The sequence below is a fragment of the Callithrix jacchus genome, chromosome 16 (genome assembly GCF_049354715.1).
Source record: "Callithrix jacchus isolate 240 chromosome 16, calJac240_pri, whole genome shotgun sequence".
Classification (NCBI taxonomy): domain Eukaryota; kingdom Metazoa; phylum Chordata; class Mammalia; order Primates; family Cebidae; genus Callithrix; species Callithrix jacchus.
The window spans coordinates 96,211,084-96,230,916 of record NC_133517.1 but is presented as its reverse complement, the minus strand read 5'-3'; the positions used below and the strand labels follow the sequence as shown (position 1 = coordinate 96,230,916).

The window sequence follows — 19,833 nt, the reverse complement described above, 5'->3', positions numbered from 1 at the left end:
GTTTATGTTTTCTTCCATACGCATTACATGTTTTTCTCATACCAACCAAGAATGAAGAAAGGAATTTCTAACAGTTTGAAATGGGGTCCTGTTTCTAGATTGCGTGTCAGATGTTGTTGCCTGACGTTAGTTATGAGAAAATGGCAAGAATCAGACTGCTAACGTCAAAGAGGAGGTCTCAGAACAGTAGTGGGATCACGCTGTACAGCTTCCTCAGCTTTGGAGGTCCACTAACTCCTCTTGTCCAGAACTGCTTCCAAGCTCAGCACTAGAAATGAGAGCCCAGCCAGCATGTCAAAAAACACTCCCTGAAACAGTTCCTGGAGTTTAGGAGTAACATGCTGCTGTAGGGTCAAGGGTCATAGGTCAAGGGTCATACACAGACTCATAAACACAGAAACAATATTAGGAAAAAAATGTAGTTAATGATTTTGTTGTAGAAGAGAATAAGAAACTCAGAGAAATCTCAAAATACTAAGGTTTCTGAGAAGGTGCTTTTTCTTTTAAACCAACAGAAAAAGTCTTGTAAGACTTGAGTAAAATTATTATACGTAAACTTTTTTTTTTTTTTGAGACAGAGCCTCACTCTGTCCCCCAGGCTGGAGTGCAGTGGCATAATCTCAGCTCACTGCATACTCCGCCTCCCAGGTTCAAGTCATTCTCCTGCTTCAGCCTCCCAAGTAGCGGGATTACAGGCATGCACCACCACGCCTGGCTCATTTTTGTATTTTTAGTAGAGACAGGGTTTCTCCATGTCAGTCAGGCTGGTCTTGAACTCCTGACCTCAGGTGATCCACCAGCCTCAGCCTCCAAAAGTGCTGGGATTACAGGCGTGAGCCACCGTGCCCAGCCTATAGGTAAACGGTGTAATGTACAGTGCTACCACTTACTGAGTGCCTCTTATCTCTCTCTAATACCTCACATCAGTTGATTTGGTAGATACCAATTTCAAATGTATGGCAGAAGTATGAATCAGAGACATACACAGGAGGGTGGGGAGGGACAAAAAAAAATAAAAGAGACATACACATGCAGACACATGAAAGAAATACAACTGCTACTGTCCTAAACCAATTTAGAGAACAGAAAAATGCAATGACCCCATTGAGACAATACTGAATATTAGATGCATCACAAGAAAACCAACAAGTTAAAGAGGGGTCAAAGTGAGAATATTTTTAAGATGGATCATATTCTAGGACCACTGTTCTTAAGGCACAAATACTTTAAGAACGTAGGTTAAAGGCCGCAATGACTCACACCTGTAATCCCAGTATTTTGAGAGGCCGAGGTTGGCAGATCATGATGTCAGGAGGTCGAAACCATTCTGGCCAACATGATGAAACCCCGTCTCTACTAAAAATACGAAAATTAGCCGGGCGTGGTGACACATGCCTGTAGTGCCAGCTACTCAGGAGACTGAGGCAAGAGAATCGCTTGAACCTGGGAGGTGGAAGCTGCAGTGAGCTGAGATTGTGCCACTGCACTCCAGCTTGGGCAACAGAGTGAGACTCTGTCTCAAGAAAAAAAAAAAGAACACAGGTTAAGGTATAAAATATTTGGGGCCAGGCACAGTCAAATAAGCATGGATATTTATGGAACCTGTAATCCTAGCACTTTGAGAGGCTGAGGTGAGCAGGTCACTTGAGGTCAGGAATTCAAGACCAACCTGGCCAGCATAGTGAAACCCTGCCTTTACTAAAAGTACAAAATATAGCTGGGCATGGTGGTGCACACCTGTAATCCCAACTACTTGGGAAGCTGAGACAGGAGAATTGCTTGAACCTGGAAGGAGGAGGTTGCAGTGAACCAAGATCACACCACTGTGCTCCAGCCTAGGTGACAAAACTAGGTCCCATCTAAAAACAACACAAAACCAGATAAAGCATTTGGCCAGGTGTGGTGGCTGGCTCACACCTGTAAATCCAGCACTTTGGGAGGCTGAGATGGCACAGTTGCTTAAGGCTAGGAGTTCAAGACCAGCCTGGGTAGCATAGGGAAACCTCATCTCTACAAAGTTAATGAAATAGCCAGGTGTGGTGGTGTGCATTTGTGGACCCCCACTACTGGGAGGCTGGGACAAGAGGGTTGAGGCTGACCCAAGGTTGCTTGACCCAAGAGGTTGAGGCTGTGGTGAGCTATGATTGCACCACTACACTTCAGCCTGGGTGACAGCATGAGACCCTGTCTCTAAAAAAACAGCAAAAAGATATAAAGAATGACAAAAATACTTTTCAGGTTAACAGAAGAAATTTTAATTTTATTAAGAGCTAATATTAATAAAGCATGGATATTTATGGAACCTGGATAATTTTCTTTTCTTTTTTTTTCTTGAGCTGGAGTGTCGAACTTATTGTCCAGTCTGGAGTGCAATGCTGCGATCTCGGCTAACTGCAACCTCCCCGTCCCGGGTTCAAGCGATTCTCCTGCTTCAGCCTCCTGAGTAGCTGGGATTACCAGCACCTGCCACCACACCCAGCTAATTTTTTTTGTATTTTTAGTAGAGACAGGGTTTCACCTTGTTGACCAGGCTGGTCTCAAACTCTGGACCTCAGGTGATCTGCCCACCTCAGCCTCCCAAAGTGCTGGGATTACAGGCATGAGCCACTGCTCCCGGCAGAAGCTGGATAATTTTATTGTCTCCTCACAGAACCCTATCAGGCAGGAAACTACAGTATTGCCAATGAGGAAACTGAGGCTTAAGTAGTAGAACAACTTTGCTTCAAACACAGGCAGTGCAGATTTCAAAGGATGTCTTTGATGTGGGAATGAAGGGGGCAGACCAGTGCTTGGAATAAGGGGAGGAAAGGACATTGTAAGGTGGAAGAAATAACATCAGGAATGTGGTGGATGGAGGTGGGAATAAGCAGGATGTGTTGAAGGGATGATGATCCCTTGGCTGAAACAGAGTGAATAAGAGGGCGTGAAGGCAGGAGGGAGGGAGGCAAGTACGATAAACAATAGATTAGGGCTTGAATGAAGAAGGAACACAGGATCTAAACTTTTGGCTTTCACGTTTTTTTCCAAAAGGTAATTCCAGTGACAGTGTAAAAGTACTGGATTTGAAAGATGAGAGCCAAAGGAAAACCAGTTGAGGTATTCTTGGAATGGCCTCACTTTGATCTTCCTGGAAGTCAAAGAAGCAGGTCCTTAACTGTCTAATGAAAAGCAGCACAACAGTTTTATTCAGGAAGACTCTTTTTTTTCCTATAGTATATCTTTAAAAGAATTTATTGTGTAGCTCTTTAAAGACATTGAATTATATAAGTCAATTATTTATTCACTACAAATCAAATGCTTTTCAGGCCTACAACATGTGTTGTTATAAAACAATAAAACCACTGAAGTGTCTTCCCTTATGGAGCTTACTTTCTAGAGAAATTAGCTAGAGCAGTTGTCTTAAATAGCGATTTTTATTTTTATTTATTTTATATTCTATTTTTTCTGCAACAAAAGCCACATTTAAGTGATTGCTTTTAATCCAAGAACAATTTTTTTATCAACTCTTTTCTTTGTCTCTCTTCCTTCTTTGTTTCTTTTCTTTCATTCGTTTTGAGACAGGATCACTGCAGCCTCCACCTCCCAGACTCAAATGGTCCTCTCACCTCAGCCTTCTGAATAGCTGAGATTACAGGCAACTGCCACCACACCCAGCTAATTTTTTATGTTTTGTAGAGACAGGGTTTTGTCGTGTTGCTCAGACTGGTCTCAAACTCCTGGGCTCAAGCAATCCACCCTCGTCAGCCTCCCAAAGTGTTGGGATTACAGGCATGAGCCACTACACCCAGCCTCTTTTGTCAACCCTTAATAATAGCAAATTGCCAGCCTGGCTAACATGGTGAAAACCCATCCCTACTAAAAATATAAAAATTAGCCAGGCATGGTGATTTTCGCCTGTAGTCCCACCTGCTTGGGAGGCTGAGACACGAGAATTGCTTGAACCTGGGAGGCAGAGATTGCAGTGAGCAGAGATCACGCCATTGCACTTCAGCCTGGGTAACAGAGCGAGACTCTATCTCAGAAGAAAAATAAATAATGGCAAATGGTAATGCACTAATGGCATTCCTGTTGAGAATTAAATTTGTCATAAGCTTGCGAAATCTACAGAAACTGATGGTGGTGCCGCCTTTAGGCAATGTATCTCAAATATCAGTGATTTTATCTGGGCTTTTTAAAAGAGCTGGGGCTGGGCATTGTTGGTCACACCTGTAATCCCAGCACTTTGGGAGGCCAAGGTGGATGGATTGCTTGAGCCCAGAAGTTTCAGACTGGCCTGGGCAACATGGTGAAACCCTGTCTCTACAAAAAAAATACAAAAATTAGCAAGGCGTGGTGGTGCATACCTGTAGTACCAGCTACTTGGGAGACTGAGATGGGAGGATTGTTTGAGCCCAGGAGATGGAAGCTGCAGTGAGCCATGATTGCACCACTGCACTCCAGTCTGGGAAGCACAGTGAGACCCTGTCTCAAAATAAAAAATAAAGCCAGACACAGTGGTTCATTCCTGTAATCCCAACACTTTGAGAGGCTGAGGCGGGCAAATTATGAGGTCAGGAGTTCAAGACCAATCTGTCTAACATGGTGAAACCCCATCTCTACTAAAAATACAAAAATTAGCCAGGCGCAGTGCCAGGTGCCTGTAATCCCAGCTACTCCGAAGGCTGAAGCAGGAGAATCGCTTGAATCTAGAAGGTGGAGGTTGCAGTGAGCTGAGATCACGCCATTGGACTCCAGCCTGTGCAACAAGAGTGAAACTCTACCTCAAAATAATAATAATAAAAATAAACAAATAATAAATAAATAAATGATAATAGCCACAATTTAAGGAGCCCTTTTGCTCGAAACAACAGTTCATGGGAGTTAAGCGAGGCCAAAATAAGGTCAGCACACATGGAGACCCCAGGTCTAGGCTTACTAGCAGTGTGCTGAGTGGTAGAACTGCCTTCTCTGGATTAGGCCGTGACAGAGGCACCAGGCAACTCTTGTGAGTCATAAATGACCTACCTGTCAGATTAAATGACAGAATCAGTTCCGGCCTTGTATTACTTGCTAATTATGGGACAGCTCCTGTAACTATGTTTCGTTGGTTTGTTTTCTCTTCTAGGAAACCAACTGGGTATGAACAACTTCCTTCTATGTCCTCACAAGTGTGTGTTGAATGATTGTTCTGACAGAAGGATGTGTGTAGGTACCTGTCCAGTGTGTCTCTGTCTTGGAAATCTATAGTTGTATAGTCTGGGTGATAAACCTACTGTGAATCAGAATTACCTCAAGTTACCTATGTTACACCATTTCCTTGTCATGAATAATTTTGGAACATTGTTCATTTCCTTCCATATAAAAATCTATTTTTAAAAGATGATGTGAAGGTAGCCTATCTGCCATTTAACTATTGATAAGGTGATTTGCATTTTTAAAAAATCCTAGTCTCTCAAGAGGAAAATGAGAAGCTGAAAGCCATTCCCATCTAAGAACTCAGAGGTGTCCATTGTTTGCCTGCCAATGCTCTCACATGACCTAAGAGATGGACCTGCACATTCCTTAAGTATTCAGTAAGCAAACAATTGAAGACTTATTGTGAGGGGCAAAGGAATTGGTTTGGGAGGCTGAGAGATCACTTGAACCCAGGAGGTGGAGATTGCAGTAAGCCAAGATCGCACCACTGCACTCCAGTCTGGGCGACAGAGCGAGACTCTGTCTCAAAAAAACAAATAAACTGAAAAATAAAAATAACAGTGTTGGAAATAATGGAAGAATACAGAAGCAAGTTTAATGGATCACCCATTGACTAAATTCTGTTCAACTGCGTATCGAAAGGAAAATGATGACTAGAGTTAGTTGAAAAGCCTTAAGTAGTGAAGTGATGAATCCATAATGACAGCAAAAATGGGAAAAGTCAATGGACTGTACTACAGAAGTCGAATATCATCATTTATTGAATCCGTGCAGAATACCAAATTCAGTAAATAACAAGTATGTTCATTTTAAGTTTACATTGAGAAAAACAATTCTTTAACTCTTAGGCCATAACTACCTGCGTCTACTATTGCAAACTGCTTTCTTGTAGGACAAAATTATTTATGTATGTAAGCACAGTCCCAGCGGACCCTGCCTGCCTTCGAAATTGAATACTGAAGGTTTTGATTGCACCTTGAAATGTCATTTTCGTGAATTATCTCAGGAAAATTAGTGTTGGAATATATTCGAATTTGTTTCAGTCAACTAAATTTTGTTTTATTTATTTGTTTAGAGATGGAGTCTAGCTGTCACCCAGGCCAGAGTGCAGTGACTCACTGTAACTTTTGCCTCTTGGGTTCAAGTCATTCTCCTGCCTCAGCCTCCTGAGTAGCTGGGATTACAGGTGCATGCCACCACACCTGGCTAATATTTGTATTTTTAGTAGAGATTGGGTTTCACTATGTTGGCCAGGCTGGTCTGGAACTCCTGACCTCAGTTCATCCACCTGCCTCAGCCTCCCAAAGTGTTGGGATTACAGGCATGAGCCACCGTGCCCAGCCTATCAAATAAGTTTTAAGAGGTAGTTCGTAACCCTGGTGGTATTTTGTTTAAGTATATAGCAGGCTGTTCAATAGAACTTTCCATGAGGATGGAAATGTTGTATATCTGTGCTGAGCAATATGGTAGCCATTAGCCACAGGTAGCTAATGGTTACTGAACACTGAAATATGGCTACTGTGACCAAGAAACTAAATTTTTAATTTAATCTAGATTTAAAGTTAAATGGCTGGAAGTGGTGGCTCACGCCTGTAATTCCAGCACTTTGGGAGGCCAAGGCGGGCGGATGACCTGAGGTGGGGCGTTCGAGACCAGTCTAACCAACACTGAAAAACCCTGTCTCTACTAAATATACAGAATTAGTTGTGTGTGGTCGTGCATGCCTATAATCGCAGCTACTCGGGAGGCTGAGAAGGAGAATTGCTTGAACCTGGGAGGTGGATGTTGCTGTGAGCCAAGATCACACCATTGCACTCCAGCCTGGCAACAAAAGTGAAACTCTGTCTCAAACATAAATAAATAAATAAATGTAAAATAGACACATGTAGCCATGTGGCTAATGACTAATGTATTGGACAGTATAGGTCTACATATATATATATATAGATATTTTTTTTTTCTTTTCTTGAGGCAGTCTCCCTCTGTCATCCAGGCTGGAGTGCAGTGGCACAATGTCAACTCACCACAACCTCTGCCTCTTGGTTCAAGCGATTCTCCTGCCTCAGCTTCCCAACTAGCTGGGATTACCAGCACTTGCCAACACACCAAGCTAATTTTTATATTTTTAGTAGAGGTGAGGTTTCACCATATTGGCAAACTGGTCTCGAATTCTTGACCTCATGATCCACCCACCTTGACCTCCCAAAGTGCTGGCATTATAGGCTTGAGCCACTGCACCTGGCACACTTCTAGATTTTAAGCCACACTAAATTTTTTAGAGTCAGGTCTCACTCTGTTGCTCAGGCTGGAGTGCTGTGGTGTGATAATAGTTCACTGCAGCCTCAAACCCCTGGCTCCAGCAATCCTCCCACCTCAGCCTCCCAAGTAGCTGGGATTACAGGCTTGTGCCACCATGCCTGGCTAATTTTAAGATTTATTTGTAGAGATGGGAGGTCTTGCTATGTTGCCCAGGCTCCTCTAGAAAACCTGGCCTCAAGAGATCTCCCTAAAGCTCTGGGATTATACGCCTGAGCCACTGCACCGTTCCCATTAATTAGATGGGTTTCCTTCAGTGTGACCTCTTGAAACAAAAATGAAAAAGAAAACAAAAACAAAAAAATAGACGCTTTACCTAGTGATGCAAATTCCTTCTCACCAATTCTGGAATGTTGTCCATTTCCTTTCAAATAAGAATCTATATTGAAAATATTTAAAATTTTAATTCATTGTTTGAATAGGTAACACGTTCATATTGTTTAAAAACACTAAAATGACAAAAAAAGGTGCATGGTAAGAATTCTCTCCCATCCTATCTCCCAGCTACCCAGGTCTCTTCAGCATAGGTGTGACTGATGTTACTGGTTTCTTATGTATCCCAGAGATACTTTATGCATTTACAAGTAATATTAGCACATCACTATTGTTCATAAGGCTTTTAAAATTCCTCTTTACATATTTTAAGGGTCACTTTATATCAGTTCATCAACTGTCTTCTTCCTATGACTGTGTAGTTTTAAGAATCTGTTTTAAAAGATACCTGAAGGTGTCTTGTCTGTCATTTTGACAATCGACAAGATAGCTTCGATTAGAAATGTTAAAAATCCTAATCTTGAGCTGTGCAGCATGGCTCACACTTGGAATCCTAGCACTTTGGAAGGCAGAGGTGGGCGGATCACAAGGTCAGGAGTTCAAGACCAGCCTGGCCAATATGGTGAAACCCTGTCTCTACTAAAAATACAAAAGCTACCTGGGCATGGTGGTGAGCACCTGTAGTCCAGCTACTCAGGATGTTGAGGCAGGAGAATCGCTTGAACCCAGAAGGCGGAGGTTGTAGTGAACTGAGATCTTACCACTGCACTCCAGCCTGGGCAACAGAGCAAGACTCTGTCTCAAAATAAATAAATAAATAAATCCTAATTTTGATCCAGCATGTGGCTCATGCCTGTAATCCCAGCACTTTGGGAGGCCAAGGTGGGTAGATCATGAGACCAGGAGTTCAAGTCCAGACTGACCAGTATGGTGAAACCGTGTCTCTACTAAGAATACAAAAAGTAGCTGGGCGTTGTGGCGAGCACCTGTAGTCCCAGCTGCTCAGGAGGCTGACAGGAGAACCACTTGAACCCAGGAGGCAGAGGGTGCAGTGAGCAGAGATCACGCCACTGCGCTCCAGCCTGGGCGACAGAGCAAGACTCTGTTTGAAAAAAAAAAAAATCCTAATTTTGATCAGGCATGGTAGCTTACCCCTGCAATCCCAACACTTTGAGAGGCCAAGGCAGGAGGGTGGCTTGAGGCTAGAAGTTTGAGAACAGCCTGGGCAACATAGTGAGACACTGTCTCTAAAAACAAAATAATTAAAAAAATTATAATTTCACAAGACAGGTAATGATAACAGCAAGTAGAGCCTATGGCAGCTTGTACTCAGTGCACCCTGCCCATATGTAGGAAGCATGCATTTCAAAATGCCTAGTCCTTCTTTTCAAAACATGTATTTTGAGGGCCGGGTATGGTGGTTCGTGCCTATAATCCTAGCGCTTTGGGAAGCCGAAGCTGGCAGATCACTTGAGGTCAGGAATTCAAGACTAGCCTGGCCAACATAGTGAAACCTTGTCTCTACTAAAAACACAAAAATTAGCTGGATGTGGTGGCAATGCCTGTAATTCCAGCTACTCAGGAGGCTGGTGCAGGGGAATCACTTGAACCCAGGAGGCAGAGTTTGCAGTGAGCTGAAATTACACCACCACACTCCATCCTGAGCAAGAGAGCTAGACTCTGTCTCAAAAAAAAAATAAATAAAATAAAACTTGTATTTTGAACCAAATCTAATTAAGTTTTGTGAAGTGACCCAAGATATTTTAATACTAAATATGACTGTTTAAAAAATAACACAATTTAAATTTCAATAATATGTGATTTCCTTTAGCGGTTTTCCATTGCGCAAAGAATAACATCCAAACTCCTCCCCAAGGCTCACCAGGCTTTGTGTGATCTGGCTCCAGACTTCTTAATCAGGAGGCTCCAGCCACATAGACCTCTCAGCACAGCCAGCTCTTTGCTGCCCTAGGCCCTTGAACTCACTCTTCTCTTAGGCTGGCATACTCCTTCCTGGGCTCCTCCTATGCCTTTCTACTTCTTCCTCCGTCCTGGCTGGCACAGTGGCTCATACCTGTAGTCCCAGCACCCTGGGAGACCAAAGAGGGAGGATTGCTTGAGCCCAGGACTTTGAGACCCAGCTGGGCAACATAGTGAGATCACGTCCCTACTAAAATTCAAAACAATTAGGCTGGGCACAGTGGCTCACACCTGTAATCCCAGCCAAGATAGGCAGATCTTGTCACTTGAGGCCAGGAGTGTGAGACCAGCCAGGCCAACGTGATGAAAACTCATCTCTACTAAAAATACTAAAATTAGCTGGGCATGGTGGCACACATCTGTAGTCCCAGCTACTCGGGAGGCTGAGGTGGGAAGCTCACTTGAGCCCAGGAGGTGGAGGTTGCAGTGAGCCGAGATGGCACCATCCATTCCAGCCTGGGTGACAGAGTGAGACTCCATTTAAAAAAAAATTAAAATTTTTTAAAAAGTAAGATGGGTGGCGCATGCCTGTAGTCCCACCTACTTGGAGAGCTAGGACAGGAGGATCACTTGAGCTTATGAAGTTGAGGCTGCAGTGAGCCTTGGTCATGCCACTGCACTCCAGCCTGGGCAACAGAGTGAGACCCTGTCTCAACAAAAAAGGCACCCTCATTGATGTCTTCCCCAAATATGCCGTCCATAGTGCTCCCCACCCAGTCCCCATACTGCTTTCTTCAAAGCACTTATCTATAATCTGTAAGTATTTTGTTTATTTAATGCTACTTCTCCAACTGAAATATAAGATCCCTGAGAACAGGACCTTGAACTGTCTTTACTAATATGTCTCCAGGGTCTAAAGCAGAGCATGGCATAGAGTTGGTATACAGCTAATATTTGAATAAGCAAATTAGAATGCATTTCAAAACAGGACCCAAAACTTGGGGGAATTTGGACAAATGTTATGCGTTTCAAATATTTCCTCATAATTAAATAAACATCGTGAATTACTTTCATAGAAACAGTGATTTATATGAGGTTTTGATTCATTAGCATCTATCTGGAGTCCTATTAACTTGTTTTGTAAGTCAGAGACATTCGGTATGTTTGAATCACTCGGCTGCCTGCTCTGCTGTGACTGTTGTTTATGAAGTGATGCTGTTTATGCCATAATGTATGTGTTCTTCATCTTATAATCTTGCTGAATCACTAAGTTGACATGTATTGGTCTCTTAGTCAACATTTATTAGTCAAGTCCTTACCTTGTCATTACTAAGAAATATGTGGTAGCTCATGACTGTAATCCCAGCACTTTGGGAGGCTGAGGCAGGAGGATTGCTTGAGTCCAGGAGTTGGAGACCAATCAGGGCAACATAGTGAGACCTTGTCTCTACAAAAAATAGACAACATTAGCTTGGCATGGTGGTATAAGCCTGTAGTTCCAGCTCCTCAGGAGGCTGAGGTGGGAGGATGGCTTGAGCCTGAGAGGTTGAGGCCGCAGTGGGCTGAGATCATGCTACTGTACCCCAGCCTGGGTGACAGAGCAAGACCCTGTCACAGAAAAAAAAAAAAAAAGCTGGGCGCAGTGGCTCATGCCTGTAATCCTAGCAGTTTGGGAGGACAAGGTGAGATCACAAGGTCAGGAGTTCGAGACCAGCCTGGCCAGCATGGTGAAACCCCATCTCTACTAAAAATCCAAAAGTTAACCAGGCATGGTGGTATGCACATGTAATCCTAGCTACTCGGGAGGCTGAGGTAGGAGAATTGATTGAGGTGGAGGCTGCAGTGAGTGGAGATCGCACCACTGAAGTGCAGCCTGGGTGACAGAGTGAGACTCTGTCTCAGAAAAAAAAGAAATTGCATTTGTTGGTGCTTGAAAGTTTGTAAAACATTTTTATTTTATTTTTGAAGACCTATGTTGCCCAAGCTGATCTCAAACTCCTGGCCTCAAGGGATTCTTCCACCTCAGCCTCCCAAAATTCTGGGATTGCAGGTATAAGTCACTGCGTCCAATCTGTAAAGTTTCTATTAATGTCAATTTATTTGATCTTCTCAAGCCCTCTACTCTGTAAAGTGTTTTATAGCCATTTTACTGGTGAGGTTACTGGAACTTAGGAGGGATTAAATTTTGCTGGTAAAACTCCTCCCTAAAAACTTTATATAGCCTCTTTGTTTTTCTCTATCTCTCTTTTTGAGACAGAGTCAGGCTCTGTCACCTAGGCTGCAGTGCAATGGCATGATCTCAGCTCACCGTAACCTCTGCCTCCCGGGCTCAAGAGATTCTCATGCCTCAGCCACCAGAGTGGCTGAAACTACAGGCACTCATCACCATACCCAACTAATTTTCGTATTTTTAGTAGAGACAGGGTTTCGCCATGTTGGCCAAGCTGGTCTCAAACTCCTAGCCTCCAGTGATCCACCTACGTCGGCTTCCCAAAGTGCTGGCATAACAGGTGGGAGGCACTGTGCCCGGCCAAAACTTCATAGTCTTTCAAGGAAACAATACATATGCAAAACAAAAGTTGTCGTTACAGAATAATATAAACACATGGAAATTAATTACAGAAATGTATCCTGATGCCAAGGAGATTGTGAATTGTATGTAGCCAAATGAGATCTATTATAAAGCGTGGGAAGAGGTGAGTGTTTAACAGGGTTTGGAAGGAGAGGAAGAAACCAGAGTTGAGGGGTGGAAACAAAAGGGATCAGAGTTTTCCAGGCAGAGGAAATAGGCTTTGCAAAGATGTATGTGTAGGCACCCCAGTGGAGAATGGGGCCAGCAAGTTAGCTTGACAAAAACAGAGTGATCCCATCAAGAAATAATTAAAGATGAAGATTAAGAATACCTCTATTGGTGAAAACGTTTGGATAGCAAAGGGAGCTTGGTTTTATTTGACAGACATTGGGGAGTTCATAAAAGCTCATGCAGATAAAAATTAGAGATGGAAACAAAATGTGATGGTTCTTGTGGGAGCTCTGTGTAGAATGAACTGCAGCAGGAGAAACTGACGGAAGACTGCTGCAGTAATTCTGGGATAAAGTGACATGGCCGTAGCTGAGGGTGGTGACTGAGGAAATTGGAGCAAAGTGGACCCAGCGTGAAAGGCTCATCAGGACTGACGGATGGATTTAGAGTAGAAGAGGAGAGGAAAGAGTGAAAAAAAATGACTGCAAGGTGTCCAGCCTGTTGTGGTGGGCTGATTATGGTGCAATAAACACATCATTTATGACAGGAAGCCTTTTGGCTGAGGGCAAGAATAGAGAGATGGGGAGGAGGAAGCTAAGTTTTTGAAATGCAAAGTTGCAGATGAAGCAAGGCGGTTCAATTGCAGGTCTGTAGACTACCGGAGAAACAAGTCTGGAGGGAAGCAGTCCAAGTTCGCGTTGTGTCATTCTGATTGGCCTCTGGCTCACTTTCACAGCTCTGCTCACTTGCTGCCTGTTCACCCAACTCAAATGCACTTTTCTCGAAAAGTTACTATGGAGAAGAATTAATTTTATAGATTTGGATATTTCTTAGTGAACTTTCTCTACTGTAGCATAAAAAAGAAAAGACATTTTAAAAGCTCATTAAGACTGTTCACCCTGAAATGATTATTTCGAAGTTACTTAGGGGCCAGGCATGGTGGCTCATGCCTGTAATCCTAGTACTTTGGGAGGTCAAGGCAGGCAGATCCCTTGAGGTCAGGAGTTTGAGACTAACCTGACCAACATGGTGAAACCCCATCTCTACTAGAAATTCAAAAAATGGCTGAGCTCAGTGGTGTAATCTCAGCCACCCTGGAGGCGGAGGCAGGAGAATCACTTTGAACCCAGGAGGAGGAGATTGCAATGAGCTGAGATTGGCACCTTTGCACTCCAGCCTGGTGACAGCAAGACTCCACAAAAAAAAAAAAAAAAAGAAGTTACTTGGGGCTGAGCACTGTGGCTCACACTTGTAATCCCAGCACTTTGAGAGGCCCAGGCAGGCGGATCACTTGATCTCAGAGGTTGAGACCAGCCTAAGCAACATGGAGAAACCCCGTTTCTGCAACAACAACAAAAATTAACCAGGTTCTCGTGGCGAGTGCCTTCGGTCCCAACTACTTAGGAGGCTGAGGTGGGAGGATCGCTTAAGCCTGGGAAGTGGAAGTTGCAGTGATCCAAGGTCCACTTCAGCTCGGGCGACAGAGTGAGACCCTATCTCAAAAAAAAAAAAAAAAAAAGTAAAAAGTTTACTTTTAAAAATAAATTATTTTTTAAGAATGGTCAGACGCCACAAAGTAGGCGGCAATGCCTTAACTGTACGTGTGTTGTCAGGCCTGAGGGCCTCTTTCATCCTTGTCAAGAGGTATGCTAACTTTCTCTCCTTGTATACAACACTACTTGGGTTTTTAAAAATTAATATTTATTACTTTCTTTTTTTAAGATGGGTTGGAGTCTCACTCTGTCACCAGGCTGGAGTACAGTGGCACCATCTTTGCTCACTGCAGCCTCGGCCTCCCAGGTTCAAGCAATTCTTCTGCCTCAGCCTCTCAAGTAGCTTGGACTACAGGCGTGTGCCACCACACGCCTTGTATTTTTAGTAGAGATGGGGTTTCACCATGTTGGCCAGGATGGTCTCGATCTCTTGACCTCATGATCTGCCCGCCTCAGCCTCCCAAAATGCTGGGATTACACGCGTGAGCCACCACACCCGGCAATATTTATTACTTTTAAATTTAAAATCTGAAACTTTTATACTAAACATTTCCATTTTTATGCTATTCATATAAATCTAACAAATGATGTCCGAGCCACTTGGTTAATCATTTTAAACATTTTAAATTGCATTTATTAATTTAAAAATTGGATTATTTTTTCAAACACATCAAGATTCTGATTAAAACACTTTTCCAAATTCTTAATTAATTCTAATTAAGCAAGTACATTAAACTAATACCTATAGTAAGTTGTAATTTCTCTTAAAAGCTCCAAAATAGTATTTAAACTTTTAAAAGATTTTAAAATTAAAATAAAAGATCTAAATAAGCCAGTTATATACTTTAAAGCAGCATGGCAAGGTTAATTTTACTTTTTTTTTTTAAAGATGGGGTCTTGCTATGTTTTCCAAAATGGTCTCAAACTCCTGGGCTAAAGCAATCCCCCTGCCTCAGCCTCTCAAGTAGTAGGGACTATAGGTGCGTAGCACCATGACTGGCTCCTGCAAGGTTAATTTTTAGACACTTTGGTAAACATTAAAAGTATATCTAGACACTTGTCAAAAGAAGACATTCATGCAGCCAACAAACATATGAAAAAAAGCTCAACCTCACTGATCATTAGAGAAATGCAAATTAGGCCAGGCATGGAGGCTCAGGAAGCCCAGGCAGGTGGACTACTTGAGGCTGTGAGTTCCAGGCCAGCCTAGGTATTTGTCAAAACCCCCCTCTCTACAAAAAATAAAAAATAAAAAATAATTTAGTGAGGCTGTCTCTCAAGAACAAACAAACAAACAAAAACACCAAAACAGTGCTGCCCTTCACCTTCCTTCTCTGCAGGCCTCAGCTTCCATCACTTCCCTGTAGTCCTTCCACCACAGTTTTACTGTTGTGGCTATTTCTAACCCTAACAAATTTTTAAAAGAGCAGCTGTTCTTGAAAATTGTGCTGGAGTAGAGCTAGAGGAGAAGAATCATTGCCTAAAATTTTCCCTAAGGGTTGAGTGCAATGGTTCTTGCCTGTAATCCCAGAACTTTGGGATGCTTAGGTGGAAGGATTGCTTGAGCCCAGAGTTCAAGGCCAGCCTGGGCAATATACTGAGACCCCATCGCTACAGTTTTTTTTTTTTTTTAACTAGCCAGGAGCAGTGGTTAGAGCCTATAGTCCCAGCTACTTGGGAGGCTGAAGTGGGAAAATTGCTTGAGCTCGAGTTTGAGGCTGCAGTGAGCTGTGATTGCACCACTGCACTCCGGCCTGGGTGACAGAGACCATGTCTAAAAAAAAAAGAAAGAAAGAAAAAAATTCATATCTTAGTGGTGGGCTCAAATTAACTATTTTTTTGAAAAGTCTATAAAGTCAGAATATAGACAGATGAATTTCAAAAAGAATAATTTTTCTAAAACTGTAATACTGAAATGTGAGAGACCAATGCATTCTTTCCCCGCAAACTGACCTACCCTTTTACTGGAGTCAATGCAGTTGGCAAAATAATAATAGTCATTATAAACAGCAAACAGACCTACCCATGGAGATGAACGAAAATCTGAACAATGGAGGCGGGGTAAATAAAACATTTCATGGAATCAGGGCGAAAGTTCGATGTCTGTATCTCCACATCAGGAATGAACTTGCCAATGGGATCGTGAATATCAGAAGACAGTTCATTTGTGTCCCCTCATTCCAGGCTGAAGTCTGGATAATGACTACCTATGCTAGCTTCTGTGACGCCCTTTTTTACTTTCTTAGCCAACCAAAAGTCATTCCCCACCCCTGGCCTGGGTGCCTCTTGCTCACTAATCCTTTTTTTTTTTTTTTTTTTTTTTTCAGATGGAGTCTGGCTCTGTCACCCAGGCTGGAATGTGGTGGCGGGATCTTGGCTCACTGCAACCTCCACCTTCTGGCTTCAAACAATTCTCCTGCCTCAGCCTCCCCAGTAGCTGGAATTACAGGCATACGCCACCACACCTGGCTAATTTTTGTATTTTTAGTAGAGATGGGGTTTTACCATGTCAGTTAGGCTGGTCTCAAATTGAGGGATCTGTGGGGATCGCTCCCGTGTGAGGCCCCTAGGAAATGGGCCTCGCCATACGGTGAGCTTGAGCCCGGACACAGATCTCCGGTTGGGGGAGTCAAGCTGAGGGAAAGCAGGAACCGAGAAAGGGACTATGCTATTCAAAATAATTAACAGACATTACTTTATGGATATGAGGACTTGGGAGGCATTGTGTCCACGTTCAGCTCCTTATGGTTTATTGCTTGATTGTGTTCATTTTGGACCCTTGTTACCTTCATTGTCAAATATGAACTTAAGTATTTACACTTGGTAACTTACTAACTTACTGGGTGTAACTAACTTACTTACCATAACTTACTGGGCGTAACCGTAACTTACCGTAACTTGCTGGGTGTAACTTACTAACTTACTGGGCGTAACTGACTTTCTGGGCTTAACTTACTGAGCGTAACTTAGTGGGCGTAACTTGCTTACTGTAACTTAAGTATGTTGATCTGGCGTAAACAACATTAACTTCAGAAAAGTATATAATGGAACATATTGCAAAAATAAAATTGCTGCTTGGACATAGCCTAAGCCAGCCCTCCAGACTCCACTTTTCTTTTTTCTTTCACTTCCGTGCACTCTCTCCCTCAGGTTGAACGAGACATCTATGTTGGCGGTCTTGGGGACTCCCGCAGGTCGGTAGCCCCCCGGCAGACATGCCAGACCTCAACATCAAATTCCCACCTTGGCCTCCCAAAGTGCTGGGATTACAGGCGTGAGCCACCTTGCCTGGCCTCACTAATCCTTTAATGCAGTTACTTAAGATGCCTGTTAGAAAAAGTCATCCTCTCAGCTTGTACTTTGATCCTTAAAGTGCGGATTTCATCATTCAAGAGCTGAACCATATTTCTGAGTTCTTGTCGAAGGCCTCTCTGCAGCAGCCAAATAGAAACTAGAAACTTTCACATGTATCTGTTATTATCAGAAGCGTGGGGTGAGAGCTGTGCAGGGAAAGTGCGGTGAGGAGTGGAGAGACTGGGGAAAACTTTATTTCCTGAGAAATACCTCCCAGGCTCAAGGGATCCCCCTACCTCAGCCTCCTGAGTAGCTGGGACTACAGACATGCATCATCCTGCCTGGCTAATTTGTTCTTAAAATGCTGATGAAATCAGATTTCTGAGTCAGCTAGGGAATGTCTTATGAGACACACTGCTGGTCTTCTTGGAATACATCATCACAGGGTAGGATGACAGGTAGCCACAGTCCTGCCTGAGGGTTCAGGGGAGGACTCTTGGAGATGATAACATCTGAACTTTATCTTAAAAGGTGATACGGTTTTCAGGAAAAGGGAGTCATGCAGGGCATTCCCAGCATAATCCAGAGCACAGAGAAGAGAATTAGCACGGGCAAGGTGGCAAGACAACTAGTAAAAGTTGAGGGGTGGCTGAGAGATGGAGAGGGATCAAATCAAGGAGAGCCACAAGTCTCCTGGGGAAGAAATAGTCATTCAAGTGTGTGTGTGTGTGTGTGTGTGTGTGTGTGTGTGTTTAAGACAGAACCTCTCTGTGTCATCCACGCTGGAGTACACTGCCTCCCAGTTTCAAGTGGTTCTCCTGCCTCAGCCTCCTGAGTAGCTGGGATTACAGTCTCCTGCCACCAAGCCCAGCTAATTTTTTGTATTTTTAGCAGAGATGGGGTTTTGCCATGTTGGCCAGGCTGGTCTCAGACTTCTAGCCTCAAGTGATCCTCCTGCCTCAGCCTCCCAAAGTCCTAGGATTACAGGTATCTGAGCCACCGTGCCCGGCCTTCCAGAGGCTCTTAAAAGCAGAGAAGAATTGAGGAGAAATGGGCTCCTTCCCTTTGTCACTGTTCAGTCCTTCCCACTCTGCTCCAGACCTCAGCCAGGATCCAAAGGCTTCCCCATTTATCACCAACATGGAAGCCAGGTCTTCCATGAGAAGGGAGGTCTACTCAGCCTTCAGGCTTGAGCTGATCTTGGACATTCTGTCCTATCATGAGGGGCCTGACCAGTCACTCAGGCTCTTTTTGTTTAGTGATTAAAACTTTTCATATTAAAAAAAAAATCTTGTTAGAAGACAAAAGAGTGGAAAGTAATGGAGAACACACAAGATTCACTGATGGGCTTTTGTTTCAAGTATGAAAACTTGGCTGGGCGTGGCAGCTCATGCCTGTAATCCCAGCACTCTGGGAAGCTAAGGTGGGTGGATCGCTTGAGCCCAGGAGTTCAAGACCAGCCTGGGCAATATAGCGAGACCACATTGCTACAGAAAATAAAAAATTAGTCAGGCATGCTGGTGGGTGTCTCTGGTCCCAGCTACTCAGGAGGCTGAGGTGGGAGGGTCTCTGGAGCCTGGGAGTTTGAGGTTGCAGTGAGCCATGATGGCAGCACTGCACTCCAGATTGGGTGGCCAAGTGAGTCTGCCTTTTATTTATTTATTTATTTATTTGGTGCCGTGACTCAGATCCAAACGAGTCTGTCTCAAAAAAAAAAAAAAAAGTCAGGTGTGGTGGCTCACGCCTGTAATCCCAGCACTTTGCGAGGCCGAGGTGGGCAGATCACAAGGTCAGGAGTTTGAGACCAGCCTGACCAACATGGTGAAACCCCATCTCTACTAAAAATACAAAAATTAGCTGGGCAAGGTGGCAGGTACCTGTAACCCCACCTACTCAGGAGGCTGAGGCAGGAGAATTGTTTGAACCCGGGAGGTGGAGTTTCTGTGAGCCGAGATTGCACCATTGCACTCCAGCATGGGCAATGGAGTGAGACTCCATCTCAAAAAAAAAAAAAAAAAAGAGCCTGGGAGAGAAAAGAGAGCCTATGGACAAAGAGAGATTCAAGATAGAAAAGAAAAAAAAAACTAATGATGAAAGCAGATCCTGGAGGAGCAGAAGGAGGGATGCAATGGAGATCCACCCTAGAGGGGCTGACTCCAAACAGGAAGAGACTCCTTGGGGACCTGCTGATGCTGATGCCACAGAGTCAGGTGTGGTCAGTCATGGAAGACACCCCCGGGGGAGATCATCTAAATTTTACACAAATCCAAAGTCATTTACAACCACGAGATGACTACTTGGTGAGAGCCAACCGCATGTATCATTACCGATAATCTTCACAACAACCCTATGAGATAGACATTCTTCTGATTTTATACTAGAGAAAAGAGCTCAGATAAATTAAGCAACATGTTGTAGGTAACACCGTTTTCAAGAAGTAAACCTGGGGTTTGAATCCAGGCTGTTTAGCCCTTGTTATTTGAATGACTCATATGACATCACGCTGCCTTAGAGCAGAGAAGACGGAGTTGCACCTGTCATAGAAAGCCCATGTGGGTGATATAAGAGGGCAGTGTATCTCTTAATATTTGAAATCACCACCAGGGTTTTTGTCTGTCT

General features: G+C 43.5%; 1 non-coding gene across 1 annotated transcript; it reads right to left on the bottom strand.

The window, feature by feature from the left end:
* Positions 1-13,980: 13,980 nt before the first annotated feature.
* Positions 13,981-14,103, bottom strand: LOC118148707 (U6atac minor spliceosomal RNA). Its single transcript, XR_004735623.1, has one exon. It is a non-coding gene; the product is annotated as a U6atac minor spliceosomal RNA (small nuclear RNA).
* Positions 14,104-19,833: the final 5,730 nt, after the last annotated feature.